The sequence below is a fragment of the Pinus tabuliformis genome, chromosome 7, assembly GCF_031772625.1.
Source record: "Pinus tabuliformis cultivar Carrire ecotype Pingquan chromosome 7, CPIR1, whole genome shotgun sequence".
Classification (NCBI taxonomy): domain Eukaryota; kingdom Viridiplantae; phylum Streptophyta; class Pinopsida; order Pinales; family Pinaceae; genus Pinus; species Pinus tabuliformis.
The window spans coordinates 63671167-63698708 of NC_142293.1; the positions used below are offsets into that span (position 1 = coordinate 63671167).

At 39.4% G+C, this 27542-nt stretch overlaps 1 protein-coding gene across 1 annotated transcript in view; it reads left to right on the forward strand.

The window, feature by feature from the left end:
* The first annotated feature begins 1229 nt into the window (after positions 1 to 1229).
* The window catches only part of LOC149245218 (peptide-N(4)-(N-acetyl-beta-glucosaminyl)asparagine amidase-like), a 41275-nt gene continuing 14962 nt past the window's right edge, over positions 1230 to 27542 (forward strand). Inside the window, exons 1-2 of the mRNA XM_089455549.1 lie at positions 1230 to 1290; positions 1514 to 1600. The gene's annotated coding sequence lies outside the window, so the exon portion shown is untranslated. The remainder of the gene's footprint in view (positions 1291 to 1513; positions 1601 to 27542) is intronic.

Consider the following 27542-nt stretch of genomic DNA (forward strand, 5'->3'; position numbering starts at 1 on the left):
GGCTTTCCGGCTTTTCCGGCAGTTCTGGCTTTTCCGGCTTTTATAGCTTTTCCGGTATTTCCGGCGTTTCTGGATTTTTCGGTAGTTCCGACTTTTCCAGCAGTTCCAGCTTTTCTGGCTTTTCCGGCAGTTCCTTCTTTTCTGGCTTTTCCTGCAGTTCCAGCTTTTCTGGCTTTTCCGGCTTTTCCGGCAATTCCGGCGTTTCCGGCTTTTCCGGCTTTTCCGTCTTTTCCTTAGGATCTCTCCTCCTACTAAAACCCAAAGACAAGTAGAGAGAGGAAGAGATCCAAGTGTGTATAGAAATGACTTGAAGTCCTCTTCTATTGATACTAAAACGTAGAGGTTGAATAGACATGACTGTTGGGCTTCTGAGCCTACAAATGTTGCTGGCCGACTTAACAATTTGTCCATAACATAAATAAATTCGTAACTTCATAAATACTTATCGGAATCGTATGATATTTAGATCAATCCTACATCTCTCAATGAGAGGGATCCAATAAAAATATCAGCTGCCATAAATAATATGACCCACATGGAGTTTGGCCCTAGTTGCCAATTTAAACACTATCCAATTAAGGGTCAAGTCCACTGTAATACGGATGACTAACAGTTCTTGGAGATGCAATGCACATGATAATCATATCAAAACCATCAACGGCAGAGTGATATTTCCTAATGTGAGTACTGAAAAAAGGGTATCATTTCAGCTGAATTATCACCATTTGAAAATTGGAAAGGAAAGATAAAGAACACATTTTCCCCCAGTGGATATCCATTGAGCCTTATGCTACCTAATTGTAAATTAAATCTGTTGTAGCATGCAGAATTCACTGCAGTTTTTCTTGAGCATGGAAAATAAAAAGCCATTTCTTCTAAAATGAAATTTGCTACTTTAAGGGCTTATTTTATATTTGTTTTGATAATTCAATTCATAAGGCATAATTCTTCTTATTTTAGCCCCATCATGCAGATATTACATTTTTTGGGAATCACAATATTCTGCTATATTTTTGAAATGATAAGCACCCACATTCCAGTGAATTTAGAATATAATGAGATAAATTATCTCTCTAATTAGCTTCATAGACTTGTAATTATATTCTATCACTAGTTCTGTTATTTCTGATGTACGGTGTTTCAAGTTCTCTTATAGACAAAGTTGCCATAATTTTTAACTAAGTTTTAGTCACTATTGTGAATTCTTAAACTCATGAATGGTTTGTAAACTACAGGTGACACAAGTGTTCAGCGACTACTCGCTTTCCTCGCTACAATGATCCACTGAAGGTTTTTGTAATCCTAGCACTTTTAACAACTGTCTTGTCGCAATGTTTATAGGGTTCTTCCCCTTGGGGTAACCCTTTTGTATGCCCAGGTTATGTTGTTTCATTTTCTGTTGTTCTTGTACTTACCTGTCAGTCTCATTTTAGGTGGCCTCATTTTAAGTGGGCTTCTTAATGACATTATCAAGTCTCTGAGATCCATGATTTGTCTGAATCCTTGATTGCAGCTTGTGGAGACCAGGAGAGGACGCTGTGGAGAGTGGGCAAATTGCTTTACATTGTATTGTAGATCATTTGGTTATCAAGCTCGCCTGGTAAGTGTATTTGCCTTTGAGAATGCCAAATGTGGAATTTTTTAAAGGATATTTGAGGTGGCCTGATTCATTCCAACTGGAAGTTCAAAATGATTATTATACACTTAGAATAAGGAGTCTTAATTCCCTATAGGAGAATGAGTTTGGCTTGCATAAACAATAGGCCAAAACATAGCTATATGTGAATCTTCAGAGTAGGATGTAGACAAAGATTTCTGCAAGTTTTAAGTCACTTTATGTAAATATGGAATAGTTACGGTTGCCATAATCTTAGAGTACACAGCATAGTGTTAGCAACATATTTGGTTGAAGTGCGATCTGTTAGCACTTATTTTAGCAATAATGTTTGTGCTATGTTGCTCTTGATAAACTGTTTTGTTATGTATTTATGGATTGCAATTAATCACGTAATAGTTATATATGAGACAATAATTGGTCATAACTTTTGACTCATGTGTCTATTCAATAACCATTCATGTTCAAAACAATCAAGTAGCATTATTCATGTGCAGTGTTGCAAACATTGGTCAAAATTCACGAAAAATCGGCAACATTGCGATTTTTCCAGCTGTCGAAAAATCACCGGGTAAAAATCGCGATTTTTTCCTTTGGCGATTTTTCCCGATTTTGGAAAAATGAGCATATTTTGTATTTTTTAATATGTGCCGCGGTTTGCTGATTTTTGTCGAATTTTTTGCCGATTTTGCCGAAAAGGTGTTTTCTGGACCCTTGCTGATTTTTTCAGCACTGTTCATGTGTCCGATTTCTTCTCTTTTATGTCTAAGTATGCCATGACTATTAATGCTATCAGAGTGATAATAGTTGGTGCGTGTGATCCAATATCAGAGAACTAGGATGTGGACAAGATATTTTGTTAGGGGGTTCTTGATTTCAAATCACATGAAAGAGGCAAATTGTTAGGCACAAGCAAGGCAGTCTTTATTAATAGTTGAATTTAAAACAACAAAAGGTTTATCAAAGGTGAACAAACTCTTAAATTAATATGAAGAAATGTTTTAAAGGGATTTAAAAGACCATTATGGCAACAATAACAAATGATGACATACAGAGGCGTCGACATTGATAATTTTGAGGCATAGTAGATTGTTATCCATCCATATACATGGGAACCCTAGGATAAAATTTTTCTCCTACGATGCAGCTGGCCAGCCAGCAACCCTACCATGATCCGTAGATAGCCAGCCTCAGATGCCTCTCATCCATTCTTGTTGGAATTTCTAAGTCTAACTGTTAGAAATCCTTCATGTACTTTCTGATTTATTCTTGCCTACTTGTTCTGTTTAATTAACAAGTTATTTACCATGTAAATACTAAAAATAAATACAAGTATATGCTCAACACATTACAGATCATCAACTGAAGGAAAAACAAGAACACAAGTGAAACTGTTATTTTTGGACTAATGTCCCTAGAAAAACCCAATGCGGGAAAACTGGTGCAGCTATCTGAGGGTTTTATTATTAAGCAGTTTCAGAATACAATCTAGGTTCCAAACCAGCTCACCCAACAAAGAATGATCTCGGCAATAGTACCTCTCAGTCGGAGACAGATATTCTGGCTAAAACCTCGGATGAACAATCCTACAGCTCTTAGCTCTAATTTGCCCCACGAAATCTCCAACGTCTGCCTCTAAGGACTGCGTCAGCCTCTCTGGCCCAGCGTCAGCCCAACGTCACCCACACTCACCCTGCGTCAGCCTCTGGAGGCATTGTGTCAGCCTATAGAGCCTCTGCGTCACCCACACCGGCTCTCTAGCACTGCGCAGCTCCTGGCTGCCTCTGCGTGGGCCCTGACTGGCTCTGCGTGGCCTCTAGCTGGCTCTGCATCCCTCTCTCTCTCAGCTTCTGTGTTGATGCTCCTGGTACCTTCTTTGCCTCTCTGCTCTGTATTCACTGCCCCTCAACTGCAACTCTGATCACTCCTTTGATTTCCTCAGCAAGCCCTACCCCAGAAAATCGAAGTCTTGATCAACTCGGTGCGTTCTCCAAGTGACCCTCAAACCTCCTCTTATACTTTTCTCGTTGACAATTCACGGCTGAGATTAAGTCCCTAATCAACGGCTAAGATTAACTCTAGCTTGATCCATGACTTTTGTACCCTTCTAACACAGTTTTATATTAATTCACATTAATATTTTATTTTCCCTAAGTTTAGACTTAGGGACTCCATTAAAAATATTAATCATTTTAATATCTCCCAAACTGTTTAGAATCTACCCAAACCATTTCGGGGTATTGGAGATCTCATGTGCTTTAGCCTCTCCACCAATTTTCTTAGCTAGAGCACATCCAATGCTACCCCAAACCAACACTCCCTCTTAGCGAGGACTGTGCTCTAGTAATACTCTTCACTGAGCATCACCTTGATCATCCGGCATCAGTCCTGGTGCTGATGCTAGGCATGTTGCCCAACATCCTCTGTACTACTGCATCATGTACTGCTACCCATGGCCCTTCCACTGCCACTGCTGCATCCGTACGACAACCCCTCTCATCATGCTGCATCATGCTGCCCATAGCACTGCCACCATTGTTTTAAGAAACGGCCGTTTCGATACCGAAACGGCCGGGTTGATCCGAGCCATTACCCTCTGCTGTGACCCGGCCCTTGGAACGGTTCGACTGGCCGAGTCAGCCATGACTCGGCCAGTCATTCAATGACTCGGTCGAGTCATGGCTGACTCGGCCAACTCGGCCGTTTCTGTAACTCGGACGTTTCTGTATTGACTCGGCCGAGTCATAACCAGTGGCCTGTAACCCCATCAAAACAGCGATTTGACATTTTTTTAATGAAATTTTGAAGTGTTTGCTGATTGGTTTGAACTCCAATGTGTTTTATGAATTAGTTAAATGTTATTTGGGGTCCATTTCCCCCTCCCAAACCCTATTTAACACACTCAAATGCTCTCTACTATTGATATGCTATTCAAATTTCATGGTAATGTTAAATTCTTAAAGTAAAAGTGACATTCTCCTTAATCTTCATTTTCATCCTTTTACTTAAATTTTTAACATTACCATGAAATGACTCAGGATGTTTGAGAGTGGTTTCGGCCTCATTGGATTTCATATGGAGAAAGTAGAATTTTAGATTTCATTCAAAATCCAGCAGACTTATCAGTTTTTCAGGATTTCAGGATTGGAGGATTGCAATGTTTCCATTGAATTTTGTCATGTATTAGGGTATGGAACTCGTATTTAATCAAGAGCACCAATCCCTCTATGTACCTTGATGTTAGTGACATTGGTTGTCGAACTCCTCTGGGATTCGCTCCCAAACCAGGAGCTTCTGAAAATGTCGCTCCCGCTCCCGTTTTCGCTCTCGCTCCCCACTTTCGCTCCTGCTCCCAACTTCCAAGTAACACTGAGCCAGATGATGTTGGCAACTCTAGCAGTAGCCAGTAGTACTGGTCACATACTTTTGTTGTAGAGGCCATTTATAGCCTCCTTGGTTATGTGTTTTTGTTTTGATCTCTATATCATCATCGTGTATGTATTGGACAATGCATTGGGTGCCATTTTGATATAATGGATATATTCATGAGCCTACTTTGATCATATGTTGTCTTCTATCTATATTCTAATGCTGTGTGTTTGGAAACATGAATGAAAATCTTTAAAATTATGTGTTTTTATAAAAAATAAATATTTATTGTATTTTTTACAATGACCGAGTCATTGAAATCAAGCTGGCCGAGTTGATACCGAGTCGGAGTCGGAGTCGGAGTCGACCCTCGAGTCGGAGTCGGAGTCGGAGTCGACCCTCGGCCGAGTCGGAGTCGGAGTCGGAGTTTTAAAACATTGACTGCCACTGCTAATTGTTGCATTGCAACTCAGTTACTGAGAAGTAAGTAACTGATCTCCCAACTCTGACATCTCTGTCAGGCTAGAGACACCCTCGACGCTGAAACTCCCTCTATCGCTGACAAGTGCCCTTTCTCTGACCTCTACGTTGCTGCAACAACTCCATGCATCTCGCACTATTGCCTCACGTTGTCCTGGGAATCCTGCAATGTAGCTCCCTCTGTCGCTCCATCCGCATCCGTCTCTATTGACATCCGTTAGTATTGCTACTCCTCTTCAGGGCTCCCGTAGCAAGGTATAATCTAAGAGGCTGGGTACCTCGAAGATCCTGCCCCTCATCGCCTGTAGTCCATTTGACTACAGCTTGATGTCTCCCCATTTCCTCTCAAGTGGCTTGTGAGCACTCATGGCACAATCATCATTTGTCTCCACTTCCTTCTTCGCCTTTGCTGGCGCAGCCTTGGTCTCGGAAGCCTCTCCCTTGCTCTTCTTCCTTGGACACTGGCTCGCATAGTGACCCAGTTCCCCACAGTGGAAGCATTTGACCTTGGAGAGGTCCTTCTTCTTTCGTTTCTCCTGCTTTCCCGCAGATGCTACGATAGCATCCTCCTCTTCCTCCTTCTTGATTCTGACCCCCTTGCCGCTGCTTCCCACCTTCATCTAGAAGATTCTCACCATGACTTAATTAATACCCTTTAATTAATAATATTTCCTAAGTTTAGACTTGGGAAACATTAAAAAACGATTAATTATTTTAATTAAATCGTCTCTAGTTGGAATTTCCAGAAACGATTTCTGGGTTTTGGAGAATACATGTATTCTAGCCTCTCAACCAAATTTTGTGGCTAGAACACATCTGATGCTACAAAAACTATCACTCTTAGCGAGGAATGTGTTCTAGCGCTGCAACCCACTGAAGCAACACCCTGCCTCTGCACCACATCTTGTCGTGCTGCTGATGTCTGGCTGCTCTGCCCATCACTATTGCACAACTCTAATATGAGTTGCATCTGTGTTGCTGCTGACCCTGTTGAATTGTTGTCAACTACTGCATCTACACTACAACTCCCTCTCTTTTGCTGCTGCTGCAACTGAGAATCCATCTGTTTTTGCTACTAATACGGGTTCTCCACCGTACCCATATGTTCCCTGAACTCGATGAACTTAGCTCTCCCTAGAGATTTCATGAGTATGTCTGCTACCTAATCTCCCGTGGGAACATATTGTCGCTGGATTGCCACGCTGAACACAGTCTTTGATGAAATGACATCTGATATCAATGTGTTTTGACCTATCATGAAATAGCGGATTCTCAGAGTTTTATGCAACTCTGATTATCACAGTAAACACTGGTCGCTCCCATCTTCTTCCTGAACAAACTTACGAGCAACTTCCTAAGCCATATAGCTTCACACGTAACTGTGCTGGTTGCCATATATTGAGATTCTATTAAGCTCAGTGTTACTGACTTCTGCTTCGTATTGCACCAAGAGACCATCCTTGATCCAACACTGAAGCAGTACCTGGAGGTACTTTTCCTGTCCACTGAACTACCTGCCCAATCTGCATCTGTGAATTCGTGTAATCTGATGTCATCTCCTCGAGTGTATTTCAACCCATATCCGACTGTTCCACGCACATATCTAAGAATGTGCCTAGCAAATGCCTAATGTACCCTTTTCGGTTCTACCATGTGCTGACTAAGGGTGTTGGCAGCGAAACAAATGTCTAGCCTAGTGTTAACCAGATACATGAGCGACCCAATGAGCTGTCTGTACAAGGTGGTGTCGACTTCCTTGTCCCCTAATGCATCTATCTTCATCTAATTGGTGATCATGGGCGTCGTCACAGGCCGACAACCCTGCATTCTGAACATCTGCAAAATATTTATAGCATATCTCCCTTTCCTAAGGAAAATCTCCCTGTTGTCTCACAGATTGTCACGACAACGCTCAGACCGGGGGCTGTCACCCTGATCCCCGATCTCTCCGTTTAAGCCTGTCTCCCGCGGCTAAGGGGGGTAGACCCTATGGGAAAATGGATGACCAACTGAGAGCCAGTTGGGCTGGGAGACACGAAGGGAAACAAGCACTTAATTGATTTTATTAAGTTAATAGACCAGTGCCTTAAGGAGCTGATGATTAAATGATTATTTATTGAATATTGCAGAAATATAAACCATGTAGAACAATCATTTATCATCAAATAACCCAAGCGATGTAAGATTTTCAACAAATGCACAACGCCTTAATGGTGATCCAGCAATTAAACTTAAAGAAAAATTAAATGCTTTAAATGATCATAAAATTTAGATGCTGATCAGTTACCACTTTCACATAGCTAACTTCAAGATAAACATTAAGTGCTTTTAACTATAGAGAAATGGAACATAGAGACACCAAAAATGAATTTTTCAATTTTTATATATTTTTTATGATTCTAAGCTTAAAAGAAATCAAAATAGAACAAAATCCTAAATTAAAATCTGATCTAAAACCATAAAATAATTTTTGATATAAAATTTTAAATCTAAAAATTAAACAAAACTAAAATCCTAACTAAAGTCTAAAAAAAGGGAATTTTTTTATTTTTTTTTTTTTATTTTTTATCTAACTTTAAAAATTAAATCAAAACTTTAAAAAATTAAATCAAAATTTGAATCCAAATAAATCCTAAAAGAAAAACTAACCCTTTATTAACTTTTGATATATATATTTTTTATTTTTTTTAAAATTCTAAAATAAAAAAATAGAACAAACTAAAATCTATTCTAAACAAGAAATGAAAAAGAATCTTTTTATATTTTTTAAATCATTTATAATTTTTATATGAGATTTTTTTTTTTTGAATTTATTAAAAACAACTAAAAAATAAAATAAAACTTGAAACAACTCATCTAAAATGAAAATCGATTTCTTTTTATTTTTATATATATTTTTTATTTATTATAAAATCAAAATTTAAACAAAATTAAATCTAATTTTAACGAAATTTAAATCTAAAATTAAAACAAAAATTTAATAGATCTAAAACTAACGGCTAAACCAAAAATAAACTAAACTCTAACCTAAACTAAGATCCTCAAAAAAAAATGAAAAAGAACCTTTTTTATTTTTTTTTAAAACATTTATGATTTTTTTTTATATTTCTTTAAACAAAACTAAATTTAAACAAATCTAAAAAAAAAAAAAAAAAAAACCTCAAATCCAAAACCTAAAACTAAACTAAACTTAAAATTTCTAAATATTAAAACTAAAGTCTAACAAAAGGAAAGCAAATACAAAACTTAAATATATCCCAACTAAATAAAAAAAAGAACCTACGCTAAATCTTAACTAACACCACTTAAGAACTAACGTGAGTGAATCATATACAATTTTTTTTTTTTTTTTGAAACATTAATCCTTAAAATCCCAAAACGTATCAAACGTTTGGCAATTAAAAAAAAGAAAACGCAATATTGTATTTTGCAGGTTTGGACGGATGGAGTTGGACGGGGCAGCGGCGTGAGCAAAAGATGGCTGCGCGGTTTATCAGAAACGGCTGCGGAGGATCGAAGTATGGACTGCTGCAGTCGTGTGTGTGCAGGTTGGAGAGCAGCAGTGAAGATTGCCAACGATAGGGACTGCGTTTTGGGAAGAGTTGCGTGATGGCACCAGAAGGAAAAAAAAAACGCAGAGAGAAAGGGCAGAATGAAGGCTGCAGGTCGATGGATGAAGGCAGAAATTAAGCAGCGAATAAATGAGCAGTGTTGAGGGATATACGATTGCACAATGAGGAACGGAGCAGGTTGAAATGCTGTTTTTTTTTTTTTTTGGAAATGAACCAGAGGTAACCAATGACGAATTCTTCCTCAAGAGTTTATGGAGAAAAATGGCCCAGACCAGCGTTGCAGCCCTCAGAAAATACGATCAGTGTGAACTCAAACCCTAGCTATGAAGGCTGGAAATCCTTGCTCCGTCAAATCTACAATGAAAGCCACGGGTTGCAAGCTGCTTCAGATTTTCTGATGAAACCCTGAAATATTTCTCAAAACCTGTACCTGCAACCTGCAATGACAAAGAACAGAAAACCCAAAAATAATGTGCAAGAAATGAAACTAAAAACCCTAACTAAATAATTACAACATTCACAAACTGCAGGCTCTAAAACAGCGAGATTTCTCGTTATGCCACATAAATATTTTCAGAACTTTAATTTAACGAGAGATGCTTCAGAAAAACCCTGCATGCATTCATAAAAAATTTCAGATGGTAAGCCTGGGATCAAAATTGGCTGGGCTCTTTCAGAAAACACAACCCGGGAGTTAGCTGGTTCAGCCGAGAACTTCCCCTAACGCCCGGTAATCTGAAAAAGGGATTTCCTGCACAGCTTAAAATCAACCATTAACATAGAGGGAGAAAACAATAGTAAAACCCCGATCAAATGGAGATACCTGCCACTATATTTCAGAATCTAAACTATCATTCAAACCCCAAAGATCAGACAAGATACATGTGCCTAGATCAATCTTCATTAAGCTATCATCAATGGCTGAAAATAAAATTATGCAGAAAAATAAAACAATCTTATAGCGTTTTCAGAAGAGTAATACCAGCAAGATTTTTAACCCCAAAGTTTTCTTTATTGCACAAAAATGACTACAAGAGAGCTTTCTTTAGCACCAGACTCTCAGATCTAATCTCATCTCAAATGACCCCTAGCACCCTATTTAAAGGAAAAATTCCCAACGGCTAGTTCGAGTGATCCATGTCAAAATGATCTCGACCGTTGATGAGGATCAAGACATCTCTTAATCTCATCCGTCGAATTTTTTAATGCATTAAAAATTGAAATTCTGCATTTATTTACTCAAAAATATTATTATTTTATTATTTTTAGGTTTTTACTTTATTTTATTATTTTTATTTATTTTTTTAATTTATTTTATAAATTTTATTATTTTTTATTTTTTAAAAATTTTTATTTTTCAGTTATTTTTTTAATTTTTTTAGTCTTTTAATTTTTTAATTTATTTTTAAATGGATCCTCGAACTTAGCCTTTGGAAAAATCACCTAGGACCTAGGACTTAGGACTTATGAGGGGATTAAAACATTTTCTAACCCTCCAGACACTTTACATCATGACTTTTACAACTTTACATCTCAAGGGGGAGAACCCAGTTGACATAGACCCTCATAAACCACCCAGTTCTGCGACACAACTATAATCTAGCAGATTAACACACTAGGATTCTCCTAAGATTCTAATGACAAAATCCATTCCGGCTTTGGGGTTAGGCTGAAGGAAAACTCTGCCGATCATAGATCGGTGAGACAAAAAACCTTCCGGAACATAGATTATCACTAGAAAATTAGGTCCACCTAGGCAATTTACATACATGACTCAACTCTGCTAAGATTATTTACAATTAAATATGCAGACTGGGTTTAAAACATAAATTGATCAAGCTGTCGATGACTGTCGAATGGCACAGACATGTCGATCAAGCGCTATCCCTTTTTTGCGAAGAAAAGGGGGTGTATTGCTGGAAAGTTGACACGTAGTGGTCAACACTCCCCATTCTTCTGCCATACTTCCAGTCCTAGAAAATAGTGCATTCACCCCATATCCTCCATGTCGAATTCTGCTTCAAGGTTCCTTTTGCAGTCCTTTATAAGCCTTGATGACCCTGTTAGAAACAGGGCATCTACCTACAAAACCAGAATGAGAGGCTCATTCTCCACCATTAAATAGTAGAGATTGGGATTCTGCATCACTCTTGATGAATCCCAACTGCTACAAATAACTGTCAATTTGACCATACCACGCCCTGGGTGCCTATTTGAGCCCATATAGGGCTTTCTTCAACCTGCATACATGAGTGTGCTTATCATGTGTTTCGAAGCCTTCAGGCTGCTCTATATAGACCTCTTCTTCTATCACCCCATTCAAGAATGTTGTCTTGACGTCCATCTGGTGAATCTCCCATCCTAACTGCACTGGTAGGGATATAACGGATCTGATAGAGGTATATCTGGCAACTAGGGCGAAGGTCTCCTCATAGTCTATCCCTTCCTTCTGTGCATACCCCTTTGCCGTGAATCTAGCCTTATACTTCTCTACACTGTCATGTACATCGTAGTTGATCTTGTAGATCCATCTGGAACCTACAACTAATCTACCTTTTGGTCGAGGCACTACCTCCCAAACATCATTTGTCATGATAGAACTGTATTCTTCTACCATGGCATCCACCCACACGTGATGCTGTGCAACTTCCTGAAAGCTAGAGTGTTTCGTAACCTGAGCTACCAAAGCTTGATATCTGTCAGGTTGCTTGCGCTGTCTCTTGTCTGTCCTAGGAGCTCCGACAAACTCCTCTGCGTCCCTCAAGGTTTGACGCACTTCCCTATTGGCTCTACCACTGGTGGTGGGAGGTCCAATTAGCTCCTCCAACAGTTCTTGCTGCTCCACTTGCTGAGAATTCCCTGGATCTCCTACCCTTGAGGAGATACTAGTACTGGTCACCGTACTCCTGCTTGTCCCACTTGTTGTCCCTGTTGCTGGACTAACGAAACTTCTCTTGACTGATCACCTACAAGCATTTCTCGAGATCTTTTGAAAGCTCTATCTTCCATGAAATTTACATCTCGCCTAACTACATTCTTCTTGCTGCTAGGAATGTAGATCCTGTATGCCTTTGAGGTCTTGCTATACCCTACGAGGAACCCCTTTTCTGCAATCTGATCCAATTTACTGCGCTTTTCATCTAGTATGTGACAGTAAGCCACACTCCCAAATATCCTCAAATGACTTACTTTAGGCTTCTTTCTTGTGAAGACCCCCTCTGGCATTTTCTTCCCCAATGCTCTATGAGGTGTTCTGTTTTGAATGTACACCGCTGTGTTGCATGCCTCTGCCCATAAAAATCTAGGCAAATCCTGGTCATACATCATAGCCTTTGCAGCCCCAACTATTGTTCTGTTCTTTTGCTCTTCTACTCCATTCTGTTGAGGATTATATGGAGTTGTCCATTCTCTTTTGATGCCTTCCTTTGCGCAGAAGTCCGTGAAGTCTTTATCTGTGTGTTCTCCAACATTATCTGAATGTAACACCTTGATCTTTTTCCCTGTCGTGTTCTCTACAAGAGCCTTGAACTCTCTGAACCGATCAAAGACCTCACCTTTGGTCTTTAAGAAATAGATCCAGGTCTTCCTGGAATGATCATCAATAAAGGTGACGAAATATTCACCACCGCTAAGAGCTCTAGTGGACATAGGACCACAAATATTTAAGTGTATCAATCCCAATGCACCATTTGCTCTGTTGTCACTTCTAGGAAATGCTGCCTTTGTGTACTTCCCAAGTGCGCATCCTCTACACATCATCGTGCTCTGTGCTGAGAACTGGAACTCCTGTTACAATTTCTCTGAGCATCCTAAGTGCTCCATGTGAAAATTCCTGAATCTAACACATCAGAAATCCCTACTGCAATTACTGGTTTACAATCTCCTACTTTTTCTTTACATTAACAAGTTATTTAATTGCATAAAAATCTTAGTAAACACTATTGCAGCCTCCACAAATATACAGATCTTGCACTGAAATAAACTGAGACAATCACACAAGGGACACCGTTATTTTTGGACAATCGTTCCCGGAAAAACCTAATTCAGGAAAACCGGTGCATCATATATAGGGTTTGTATTATTAAGCAGATTTCGTGAATACAACTAGGGTGCTAGAAATGACTCACCCAATAGAGAATATCCTCGACAGTAGCACCTCTATTCGGAGACATATATTCCGGAAAATCAATAATCGGATGATCAAACCCTATAGTGACTCCGGTTGTTCCCCATGCTGGACAGCGAAAGCTACTCCAAGCACTGCTCAAGAACTACGTCACTCCTCCAGGAGCTGCATCACCCTATCCTGGCTCAGAATCTGCTGATCTGCTCCCAGTTTGCCCACAAAATCTTCGAGCACTGCCTCTGAAGCCCTCTACGACTTTTGCGTCAGCTTCTACGGCTTCTGCGTCAGCCTCTACGACCCTCTGCTTCCTCTGCGTCAGCTCCTACGGCCTCTGTGTCATCCCTTCTAGCGCTTGAGCTGTCTGTCCCGACATTTCATTGCCTCTCTACTATGTATTCTTCAGCCTTGGATGGAAATCCCTTGTTGAACTGCCCCTCACTGCAACTGATCACTTGCTCGATTTCTTCAGCAAACCTCGCCCCAGAAAATTGAACTGACTGATCTCTCTTGGTGTATCACCAACTGACCCTCAAGCCTCCTCTTATACTTTTCATGTATACGATTTAACGGCCGAGATTAAGTCCCTAATCAACGACTAAGATTAGAACTAGCTTGATTCTCGTCACTTAGAACTTTCTCACCCATTTTATATTAATACACATTATTATTTTTTTTTTCCTAAGTTTAGACTTAGGAACCCATTAAAAATATTAATTATTTTAATATCTCTTCATCCGGGTGAAATTTCTCCAAACGATTTCTGGGTCTTGGAGATCTCATGTGCCTTAGCCTCTCCACCAAATTTCATGGCTAGAACACATCCGATGCTACCCAAAATCAACACTCCCTCTTAGCAAGGAATGTGCTCTAGTAATGCTTCACCATAGAAGTATCACACTGATCTTCCACATCGGTCCTCTGTGCTGATGCTTGGTCTACTGCTCCACATCCACTGCACTGTTGCTTCTTATACTGCTGCCCATGACACTGCCACTGCCATTGCTACATCTATACTGCAGCTCCCTCTCAAAATGCTCCCTCATGCTGCCCATAGCACTGCCACTGCTAACTGCTGCAATGCAACTCAATTACTGAGAAGTAAGTAACTGACTTCACCCAAACACTGACATCCTGGTCAGTTTGGAAGCCTCGTGATGCTGAAGCTACCTCTGTTGCTATCCTGTGCTCCCTTTGTTGCCACTGCGCTGCTGCAACCTCTTCTATGCCTCTCCCACCACTGCAACCTCCACTGCGTTGCTACAAACTTATGCACTCTAGCACTGCCTTATCGTTCCATCACACCTTGCTCCACCCGACACTTGTCATTATGCTACTGTCATTAAGGGCTCCTGTAGCTGTACGTGATCCAAGAGTTTGGGCACCTCAAGGATCCTGCCCCCAGTTCTATAGTCCCCTTGATTACAGCTCTATGTCTCCCCACCTCTTCTCTAGAGGTGCATGGGCACTCATGGCACAATTGTTATCAGTCTCGACATCCTTCTGCGCCTTTGCTGGAGCAGCCTTTGAGTCGGAAGTTTCTCCCTTGCCTTTCTTCCTGGGGCACTGAGAGGCATAATGTCCCAACTCCCCACAATTGAAGCACTTGACCTTGGAGATGTATTTCTTCTTCCTCTTCTGTACTCCATGCTATCCCGCTAATGCGAGAGCTGCATCCTCCTTCTCCTCTTTCTTGATTCAAACTACCTTGCTGCTACTCCCGGCCTTGGTCAATCTCCTGAGCTCTTCCTATCTAAGAGCCGCCCACATCTCCTCCCAACTGGGGAGAGTCGCTCTTGCCAAAAATGCTTTGGACAAATGTCTCCAAATCCTCAGAGACTGCATTCAGGACAGTCCTGACCATGAACTTTGAATCTGGTGTAGACCCCACGGAAGTAAGCTGGTCGCGAATTCCTTGCAACCTGAGAAGGAATGGATCTATCTCCTCTCTTTTCTGCATCTGATATGACCTCAGCTGATTCTCCAATAACATCTTCCACTGCACGGAAGAGCCCTGGTATAAGGTGGTCAGGGCCTCCCACATCTCCCTTGCTGTTGTCTTCTCAGCAATATGTGGTATTACATGATCCTTGACCCTATCTAGGATCATGCATTTCGCCTTCACCATGGCCTCCTCATACTTCTCATTTGCATCAGGGTCAACTGGGACAGCTACTATTTTCAAGGCATAGTCCTTGATGCGATGTTTATCCAAGATTGCTAGGATCCTGGCCTTCCAGATGACAAAATTGGAAGCCCCGTCCAATCTGTCCTGATCCCTCAATCCGTTCACTGCCATCTCTGCTCCTCTTCTCTAGACTCCCTTTGAGTCTTGATTTCCCTCTCGAAAATCCTCTTGCGAACTGTTGAATCACTCCTCTCCAATTCTCCTTAGCAGTTGCAACTCGGATCTAGATTTCTTGGCTAGAAATCTGTCGAGGTAGTGCTTCCCTCTACCTTGGTTCAGTTTCCTTAGACACTGTTTTGCCAAAAACAACATCCCACCAGCTCCTCAAATCAAAATATGCTCAGCTCCCTTAGCCCTGACAATTGAAGAATCTGAGCCCTTCTGGCTCTGCGCAATCACAGTGAGAGCTGGATTAGCTCCTCCTGGCCACTACGTCAATCCTTCCTGGCTCAGAAAGATGACTTGGCACTGCGTAAGTCTGATGCAGATACTGCGTCGGCTCCTCCCAGCTACTGCGTCACCTTCACCTGGCTCAGAGTGCTGACACAGGCACTGTGTGAGCCTCTGCATCACCTTCTCTGCACTGCATCACTCCCCTTTTGCGTCTCTGGCTTTGGAAGAACGCTGTCACTCGGGACAACTGCTTTTTTGCTGCAAATTCTCCCGATTTCTTGGTTGGTGCCTTTAGTCGCCTATGATCTGCAATCGCTTCGATACCATGTGAAAATTCCCGAATCTAACACATTAGAAATCCCTACTGCAATCACTGGTTTACAATCTCCTACTTGTTCTTTACATTAACAAATTATTTAATTGCATAAACATCGAAGTAAACACTATTGCAGCCTTCACAAATATACAGATCATGCACTGAAATAAACTGAGACAATCACACAAGGGACACCGTTATTTTTGGACAATCGTCCCTGGAAAAAACCCAATTCGGGAAAATCGGTGCCGCATATAGAGGGTTTTTATAATTAAGCAAATTTCGTGAATACAACTAGGGTGCCAAAAATGGCTCACCCAATAGATAATATCCTCGACAGTGTTACCTCTATCTGGAGACATATATTCTGGCAAATCAATAATCGGATGATTAAACTCTATAGTGACTCTGGCTGTTCCCCATGCTAGACAGCGAACGCTGGTCCAAGCACTGCTTAGGAACTGCGTCACTCCTCTAGGAGCTGCGTCACCCTATCCCAGCTCAACATCTGCTGATCTGCACCCAGTCTGCCCCACAAAATCTCCCAACGCTATCTCTGAATCCCTCTACGACTTCTGCGTTAGCCTCTACGGCTTCTGCGTCAGCCTCTACGACCCTCTGCGTCCTCTGCGTCAGCTCCTACGACCTTTGCATCAACCCTTCTAGTGCCTTTGTTGTCTCTCCTGGCATTTCATTGCCTCTCTGCTATGTATTCTTCAGCAAACCTCGCCCCAGAAAATCGAACTAACTGATCTCTCTTGGCGTATCTCCAACTAACCCTCAAGCCTCCTCTTATACTTTTCCTGTGTACGATTCAACAATCGAGATTAAGTCCCTAATCAACGGCTAAGATTAGAACTAGATTGATCCTTGTCACTTAGAACTTTCTCACCCATTTTATATTAATACACACTAATATTTTTATTTTCCTAAGTTTAGACTTAGGAACCCATTAAAAGTATTAATTATTTTAACATCTCTTCATTCGGGTGGAATTTCTCCAACCGATTTATGGGTCTTGGAGATCTCATGTGCCTTAGCCTCTCCACCAAATTTCATTGCTAGAACACATCCGGTGCTACCCAAAATCAACACTCCATGTGTAAATGTCCCATCCTCCTGTGCCATAGTTTGTTCAGCTCCTTTCCACTGCTATTCTCACTGCCTGTCAGTGCCATTGGAGAATCGAGCTACATCTTGTATAACCTGTGGCTCTGAGCTCCAATCTGTCTCACCTTCTTCCAGCTATAGTGTTTGACATACACTTTCTTCCCCATGAAGTGTACATCGTATCCCTTGTCCTGCATTTGGGACACTGAAATTAGGTTCATACCCAATCCTGGCACATGTAGTACATTAGTAGCGCTGGTGCTGGTTCCTGTTTCTGTTTGAAATTCTATGGTGCCTTTCCCTACCGGAGTACATTTAGTTCTGTTACCCATAGTGATCTGGAAGTCCATCTGCTCCTCTTGATAGCTAGAGAAATATTCTCTAACTCCTGTCATATGAGTTGAAGCTCCACTATCAATATACCACACACCAAATGATGTTGAACCTGACAAACATGCAAACTCATCCTCCAACCTGGAAGATAATTCTGAGGCTTCCTGACCATTGATTCTGTCCATGATTTTTTGTGCTATTTCTCCTTTCTTTCCTGACGTTATTCTTTACTAGCAAACTGCTGCAAAATAACTATGTCCCAGCTGAAGATCTTCTCTACAAGGAAAATACTACTGCTCCCTCTGCCTCTGGTAATCTTTGATCTGGAAAATTTATTCTTTGTCACCTCTCTTAGAGAAATAAAATTTTCCTTAAAAAAAACGACCTTCTTGGCCAAAGGAACTGCGCTGCCTTTGAGGGTTTCGAACTGCTGCCTACACAGAGTTTCAAAATTCCTCTTCCCTTCTGCAACTGAGCTCTTCGACTTCCAAGTTGTGCTTCGATACCATGTGAAAATTCCGAAACTCGGAATCCTATTGCAACAAGTAATTATATTTCTTCTATTTGTTAAATAATTAAGCAAATTATTTGCAATTTCCTACAGCAAATATCGAAACATATACATTGCAGCCTTCACAAAACAAATACCATGGAAGAAAATAAATGCTGGAAAATTAGAGAACTTCTAGCACACACATAAAGATATTGATACAGTTATTTTTGGACAATTGTCCCCGGAAAAACCCAATGCGGGAAAACCGGTGCAACAGATGAGGGTTTCTTTATTAATTCTTCAGTAGTAATTCAAGTACAAGAATTCAGACAACAAAATAGAGGAAAATATTGAGAGAAATTTAGAAACAAATTTGTTCACTCCATAGTGACTCCTTGACCCCGAGATGGACCCTCTGCCCATATGTAGGTGTCTTTGCGTCACCCTTTGCGCAGTGATTGCGTAGTGCTCTAGTGGACTGCATCTCTCCCTCTCTCCTCACATTGTCTCCCCTTGAATTTTTCTTGCACTTCCCAGACAACTGCTGATGCCCTCTCTCTCTCCCCTACAACTCACCCATTGGCTCATTCTCCTCTGCTGAACTTCAGCCACTGAGAAAATCGATCTACCTGGGCAACTAAGTAATTGCCTTGGTGTCTCAAGTGTATTCTCCAACCCCCACCGAATTTCTTCTTATAATCTCTCGTTGAGACATCAACGACCAAGATTAAAACATAATCGATGTCTAAGATTAACTGGAACTCGATCTATGTCTTCTTCTAAATGATTCTCACATGACTTAATTACTACCCTTTAATTAATCATATTTCCTAAGTTTAGACTTATGAAACATTAAAAAACGATTAATTATTTTAATTAAGTCGTCGCTAGGTTAAATTTATAGAAACCATTTCTGGGTTTTGGAGAATACATGTATTTTAGCCTCTCCACCAAATTTCGTGGCTAGAACACATGTGATGCTACAAAAACTAACACACCACATGTGACTTGCTTGGATATCAAAGGGCCAACCCCTTAGTCACTATGTTTGGAGTTTATTCTCTCATCTTGGAACACTTTGGACTCAACTAGGCCTTCTCAATGGCCCAACAACTCATTATGTTTACTATTTTTCCCTCTTGAGAGACTTACATTTGTATTATTGAGCTATCTTGGTGGGCTTGTCACCAAGTCATGTCATTATTGTATATTATTTTATTCTTTGGGGCATTCTTACTCTAATTAGTCTATTCGAACCCCCTTATGGATTGTATAAATTGATGAGAGGCTCATTTATTTCTCTCATCACATTTTGGGATTGGATTATCTCTTCTTAAGAATTTCGGCTAGCCTCTTTGATGGATGAATTGGAGATCCAATGCATTTCGATGTTTGGAAAAGCTTAATTTCTTGTCTTGGAGCATCAATTTCTTTGCATCTTGATGATTGGAATAATTTTGCTATACTCGTGAATACCTTTTCGTGCTTATTTGTAATTTTGTCTCATAAATTGTCTATGGAATATTTTCGTTCATGAAGTTGGTGTAGTTGCTCTTTATCTTATGCGAAGTTGTTGGGCTTGTCTTTGTGAGAGATTTTTCATATCATCATTTGAGGTATGATGAATTATTGTCCTAGAGGTACATGAATGTTCATGAATTGCCTTGATAAGTCATCATTTGCAATATAAAGACGTATAAATTTCCCTTTGTAACCTAGTTGTTGCTTAGGCCATATGAAGTTGCTGGGGAATTCCTTGGTTGGAATTAAGCCTACCTAAATGTTGATTTCATTTGACTCCATTCTCCCAATTCGCTAGGTATTGGTCTAGTCCAAAGGTGATCACAAAAAAAGAAAATTATTTTCACCTCCTTTCTTTTCTAGACCTAACCCTAGTATGTCACCTAGGGCATCAAGCGAAATCCTTTGTATCCATTCAAAACCCTTGAATGAATTTTGGTCCACTACTGCGCTGGGGTTTTCTCAAGAGGTCCTCCAAGTTTGAAGCAAATTCGATCGTGGAATCCCGAGAATAGCAAGCCCTAGCCATAAGACCATCTCTTTCCCTAGGCTGATTTGGGTTAGTGTCCTCACTTGGATCATCACATTTAAAATTCAAAAGAGAATTTGTCCTTTGATCCTATTCTCCTCCCTAATTTGGTCAAGCCTCTCTAGTGTTGACAAACTCCACAACCTTGACCTAGTTTGGGCCCATGTTACTTGGGAGCGGAAGCGGGAGCGGGGAGCGGGAGCGACCATTTTCAGAAGCTCCCGGTTTGGGAGCGAATCCCGGAGCGATTTTTTAAAAATATATATATATTTTATATTTTTTAATTTTTGATACATATATGTCAACAAAAACATGTAGAATGATAAATTAGATATAAAAACATAAAAAAGCATAGATTGAACCATATAACAACAATCATCTAGAAGTTATAATCTTCATCAAGCACGTCCGCAAGTTAGTAACATAGTAACATACAACATATTGAGTCTCATGATTCATCAATCTTAAAGTTTCAAGCTTTCAAAATTCAATATATAACATTTATCATCATTGATCACCAAAGTTGTACTTGTAAGCTAAGTGTAACCATTACAACAAATAATATCTAACATGAAATGAAATGTTATAAAATGAAATGAAATGAAACAACTTTCAACTTTCATGAAGCATCATATTCATAATTCATTACTAATGAGTTATAATTGCCAACTTCGAACTTAAATTGTCGTATATTGTTTAAAAAAATATCATAATAAATATGAAAGAGTCAATAGTTATAAAAGCTACTAGAAACTAGAAAAGAGAAGTAAATCTATTATCTATTTCTTATGCTTGGGCCTCTTGCCACCACGAGAAATGTTTAATTTTTTAGTCTTGTTGCAAAATCAGGATCTTTGTCATTAATATCACCCTCCAAGCATTAATATCCAGAGGTATCTTTGTCATTACCTTTGTATCTGTATAGGGATCTTTGTCATTAATATCACCCTCTAAGCATTAACATAAGATAGAAAAAGCATAGCATGTCAAGTCAAGATTTTGTTTGAGTGATGCGTACATTTTTAGAAGGGTCATGATAGAGGAGTTCGACAACCAGTGTCACTAACATCAAGGTACATAGAAGGATTGGTACTCTTGATTAAATACGAGTTCCATACCCTAATACATGACAAAATTCAATGGAAACATTGCAATCCCCCAATCCTGAAATCCTGAAAAACTGATAATTCTGCTAGATTTTGAATGAAATCTAAAATTCTACTTTCTCCATATGAAATCCAATGAGGACGAAACCACTCTCAAACATCCTGAGTCATTTCATGGTAATGTTAAAAATTTAAGTAAAAGGATGAAAATGAAAATTAAAGAAAATTACCATGAATAACATATCAATACTAGGGCCTAGACTTGATCATTAAGCTGCCCCACTCAAAAACTATTTGTTTCTTTAAAAAAAAATTGCATTTCGAACATTACTACAAAAAAAAAAATGCAAAAAAGGCAAAACGCTCCCGAAAACGCCCCGAAAAGGCAGGGAGCGAAATTTTTTTTAGGGAGCGCGCTCCCGAAATCGCTCCCGGTAATGAATAGCATATCAATACTAGGGCCTAGACTTGATCATTAAGCCGCCCCACTCAAAAACTATTTGTTTCTTTAAAAAAAATTGCATTTCGAACATTACTACAAAAAAAAAAAATGCAAAAAAGGCAAAACGCTCCCGAAAACCCAGGGAGCGAAATTTTTTTTAGGGAGCGCGCTCCTGACCCGCTCCCGAGTCGCTCCCGCCCGGAGCGCGGATTGGGAGCGGGAGCGAGGGGGGGGGGCGCTCCCCCGCAACACTGGTTTGGGCCCACTTGGGTTCTTTGTGGTCCCACAACTTTCTAACTCACATTCCATAAGGGTCACATAGAAGCCATTTCTCCTTTAGGATTCTTAGGTCTAGGATACTTCTTGTGAAAGGATATTCCCCAACCCTAGGTCTAGATATCCTCATAGCCCTTCTTAGAGAGCTAATCACCTTGCTTTCAAAGCAAGCAAGCCAATTTTTTGAGCCTCTCTTGTGAATAGGATTTAGGAATTGTTGCACTCATTTTGTCAAAGTTCCGAGGAAGCAGATGTACCATATTTTTCTTCAAAGGATTGAGATCATCAGCCATTAGCACTATGTTATTGTAAACCCATTCTACAAATTTTTAATGTAAATGATGTTAGTAAGACCATGAATGTATGTAACAACCTAGGTAACCCTATTATTTTGGCGATAATTTCATCCTATGAGGTTTTTCGTCACACTGACTCATCTGTGTTTCTAAACACAAATGGTTGGCAGAGTTTTTCCCTCCAACCTCACCCTAAAGCTAGGGTGGAATTTGTCGTTAAAGTCTTAGGTGAGTCCTAGTGTTCTAGTCGAGTCTTATATAAAAGTGATTTGGGAATAATTTATGCTAATTGGCTAAATTATTTCGTTACAAATCAATTGGTCTGCTAGATCATATTGTGTCGCATAATTGGGTATGTAATTTGAGGATTTAAGTCGAATGGGTATTCTCCCTTTAAGGGTTGAATTTGTAAAAATCTGGTAAAAAGTATTTTAGTGCATGGTCCCTCATATTTAGACACCATGGCTAAAATATTAGAGGGTGGAAAAAATATTTAATTTCCTCAAGCGTCAATTAATTAAATTTTCTGGCAAAATTAAATTAAAATCCTAAGCCAGAAATTTAATTAATTAGAGTCCAAATTAAAATGTCTAGAAAAATTAAATTCTCCAAGTGGAAAAAGTCATGGGTTTCAAAGGAATTAATTTTTGGAGGTCCCTCACCAAGGGAATATTGGAAATTTCAAGAAAAATTGGGCACTTGGACCTTGGTGGTTAAGTCAAAGTCAAATTTTTGAGGAAATTAGCTCAAAATAATTAATTTTGAGCTAATAAAAAAGGGATTTAATGAGAAATTCGAAAATTCCTCAAAATAAATATTTTCAACGGCTAAGATCCAAAAATCATTAAGGATTTATCAACGACCAAGATTATTTTGACGAGGATCAAGTCAACTAGCCATTATTTTTTCACTTCGAGTATTTATCTATAAATTAGAGTCATTTGTGTCAAAAGCCATCTGATGTTTGACTAAGAAATTGCTGCAGAAGAATTGATGTAACACTATAGTCCCGCTGGGAACGTTTATTTGAACCATATTAAAGACTTTGGGGTGTAGTTCATGGTGTTCAGTGTTCATTGATTTGTGGTATGTGCTAGGTATGGACTTTTCTATATTGCTCTTATTAATTTTAAAATTTGTTTTTCATTAGATGGGGATAAAATCATTTTATTGATAGATTCTGCATTAATCTTAGATGATTTGATTCACCATATGTCTAAATAATTTTCTTGAGAAAAATATATAGTGTTTGCAAGTTCCCTAGTCCTTGGTCCCCAAGTTCACAAACTATGGGCATCGACTGACCTTTTTTGGACTCCAGATATTTATGTGGTTGATTTAACTTCACTAAGGCTATAGTGTGCATTAATTTTCCAATGTATTATTAGCCATTTATTAAAGAAAATTCCAGAAAATTTTTTTTTCAAATTTTTTTTTTTTTTGGTTGATAAGTGGGTGAATCTTGAAAATCACTCTTACCTTGTGGCTGAGAGGCCACGACTCAGGGGCGTCTAAGCCGTCAAAGTCACCCGGGGATCGCAGCCGGCCTGAGCCGCACCAGCCGAAATCATGCTGGATTTTTTGGTATTGGCGAGACTAGAACCGGTGACCTTTGCTTACGAAGCGCCTTAACAACGCGCTCCTTCACCGACTGTTCTAAATCTCTTTGGTATTTCTCAAAATTTATTTTAAAACCCTTGTATATTTGTAAATTTTGTAAATAGCTTTGTAAAATTATTTTGTAAATTATTTTTTCTAATTGGGGTTTTAAGATTTTTTTGTATATATTAGGGTTTTGGGTATTTGTAAATCTATTTGTGCAGGTGAGATCAAGGGGAGAAAGCTGAAATAAAGCTAGATCTAGGCCCTTGAGGGTAAGATCTAGTCTCTAAAATCTTTTTGCATGGCCAACCATTGAAGAAATTGCAATAAAATTCAGATCTGAAGCAAATAAATTTTCTGAAGCTGGGGTTTCAAGTTTCATCTTTCCCGAGGCCGAATCTAGCCCCTCCAAGGCCAGCGTCCTCCTGTCTAGCCTGTGTCAGCACTACAACCCTCTACGTCTGAGTTTTGAGCCTCTCTAAGGCTGGCTGTGAGGCCTAGAGGCCTCGACCTCCCCTTCTCCCTCTTGCATCTTGGTTTTAGGGGATTTTTAGCCTTAGCCGTGAGGCCTAGGGCCTTCATCCCCCCTTCCTCCCCTTAAGTTCCCTAGGGCGCAACCCTAAAGGGCTTGCAACAACATCTTGGAGGCTCCCTTTAGGGTGTCGCAGGTCTTGGGGCTTGAAATCCCTAGGTTGCAGCCCCTAGGGGCCTCTCGGCCCTCCCTTAAGCCAAGCAACAACCATCTAGGGCTTGTCGTAGACCTTCTTAGGCCTTTCCCTTGAGCCACTAGGCCTCTAAGGCCTTTTCCAACCTTCTTTGGCCCTCTTCCTAGCTCCTCTTAGCCCTAATTTGCCCTAAATCCATCTCTAAATTTTATGAACTAAAAATTGGTTTGTTTTGCAGGTGATATTGGCCCTAGACTGATGTTTTCAAGGGGCATATTCATTGAAGAATTTTTGGGCAAATTTAACAAGTGATCTACAAGGCCTAGGGCCCAGGGTTTGTTCTTTAAACCCTCATTTTATCTCTGTTTTGTTACAACTGTAAATTCATCTTCATTTCCTAATTTTTTAGTCACTTGGGCATTTAAGATCTAGCCTAGATCTATATTTTTGCTTGCTAGAAATTTTCTGCTTAATCACTTAATCAAATCTGATATTTTCTGAATAGCATATCTAAAGGGACCTAAAAATCAAAATTTTCAGTTTGGCAAGATGTCTCTAAGTTTTGGGCATATTTTGGCACTACTTGTAGCATAGATAGCTCACCTAAGTCATAGGACATGTCCTCTAGGGTCTCATGTGCTGTATTTCACGTGCCGGACACGAAAAATGCCCTAAAACATGTCAAAAACAGTTTTTAACGTGTCCTTGAAAACATAAAACGTATTCCATCGTTTTCATCATGTCCTCTGAAGGGAAAACACGTTTTCGAGGACTAAAAAACGTTTCCCTAACGTATTTCCCGAGTTGAATACATGTCCCATGAAAAAATTAGCTTTAAAGGCCACATCATTGATTTTTCGGGGTTCTTTTGTTATTTTCCTCCATTGTCGTCGCTGTATAATCTCTGTGGAGCCGAGTCACTACGTTTGGTCGCTGGAAAGTTTGGGCATTGCCGCTAGAAAGTTTGGCATTGCCATTTGCGTGGTGCAGCAATGCTACCAGGTCTGAGGTTTAGGTAAGTCATATACGTTGCAACTTTGCTGAGGGATGAGGGATCTTTGTTATAGTTCCTTTAGTGCAGTTATATAAACCGAAAATTCCTTCTAAAAACCTCATCTCGCTTCTAAGTTCTCACGGTGCAAAATGGCGTTATATCGAGCCTATAGAGCCTCCTTGTATTATTATATCGACTTCCTTTAATATACATTTTTTGGGACCTTAATCCAAACCTTGTAGGTAAGAAACTTTGGATAATCCCTTTTCTGTAATGTTTAAGAGTAAACATAAGCTTGATTACCTGACTTGATTTAGCTCTTAGTGCAGGTCAACAATGAAAATGTAAAAAAGACACAGGGGCTATAAAATTGAGAATGCAAAAGTTACAAAACAGTGATATCACTTCAAGGAGATGCCTTTAGTTTACCACTTCAGAATATGTAATATTCAGATTCCTAATGGAAAATTGACCCAAACTACCCGAGCTTTCCAAATATGACTTAGTTTCCAATGCAGGTCTTTGTCAAACAGTTTATGGATGAACTGTTGTAGGTGTGTCTCTTTTTTTCAGCTTGTTGCAAATAACCATAACAATGAATAACATAAACCAATGAATGTCCTCTGTGTCTCGTGTTCCTACTGCTGTAATAAGCATTTCAGATCTGATATAACTGTGGTATTATCGTCATAAGAAGGCTGAATACACCTAAAATATTGAGTTGTAAAAGTTGGTTTGATAAGTTGGATTTCTCTTTCTTACATTGGGCAAGCATATGCATCTTGAAATTAGTGTCTAAGACAAGCTTGCTTACTGCCATCATAAATTATTAACTGCTGTCATATCAGTCATTTATTGCTCATTAAAGGGTCATTGGAACATAAATTGCATTAGTGCTTTCATGGTTTTACGTTCTTATTGCTAGTATTGATATTGTGGAAGTGGTTAACATTGTGTTTTCCTTGTGAGTTTATATGCTATAAAGTTCAGACTTCACATCTAATAAGCTCACTCACTAAAGCACTCTAATCATAACTTCCATTGATATTGAGTATCTTTGGGCATTTGAAATTTAATTGGCATTGTGATATTAACATAAGATCATAATTCGTGCATCTTGAGGAATTGTGATTGGCATTGTATATCATTGATTAATTAACAAGTGGATAAGTACTTCAAGATCCTTAATTGTTGTCATTGTCTAAGAGCATTATCATTGGCATCTATCTTATCTCAAGTGATGGTTATTGGCATCTCATTGGCTAATTATTGAATAAAGGATCTCTTGTCTATTGTTGGCACTTGTATCATTGAGCACTTGGTCTTGTTTAAGATTGTTATTCCAATAAATTGTTAAAGTACTTTTGTTATAAGATAATCAACTTCAAGTACTTGAATCACATAAACAAATCTTAAACTAAGACTCGCTCATAACCTTGCATTTCATCCTAAGTGTAGTTGCATTAATAATTTACCTCTAAGCATAAGCTTGGTTGATAGACTATTAGGACAACCACTTTTTTATTTAGCTTGAGGGATTCAACCCTTCTTAGTGGTTAACACAGTGATCTTGCAGTCGTTAGAGCCATAATCTTTGTAGCGTCGAAGGCACTGGGTGATTGGAACACTAGGGGAGGTATAGCTAATCAAGCCTTTGGCTTCCATCTCACAATCTACTCTGAACACTGTTTCTCAAAACAGTTAAGGGAAAGGTTCCATCTAGATTGTTGAAGTTTCTAAGTTTACTTAGTTAGAAACCCTCCATGCACTTTATCTGATTTATTCCTACCTACTTGTTATTTTCCTTAACAAGTTATTTACAATGTAAATACTGAAAATAAACACTAGTGTATGCTCAACATATTACAGATTAGCAACTGAAAGAAACAGAAACAAACACACCATATGACACCATTATTTTTGGACTAATGTCCCCGAAAAAACCCAATGTGGGAAAACCAGTGCAGCTATCTAAGGGTTTTTTTATTAAGCAATATCAGAGTACAATCTGGGTGCCGAAACTGGCCTACCCAACAGAGAATTTACTTGGCAGTAATACCTCTCAGTTTTTGACAAATCTTCTGGCTGAAACCCCAGATAATCCTTTCGGTAGCTACTC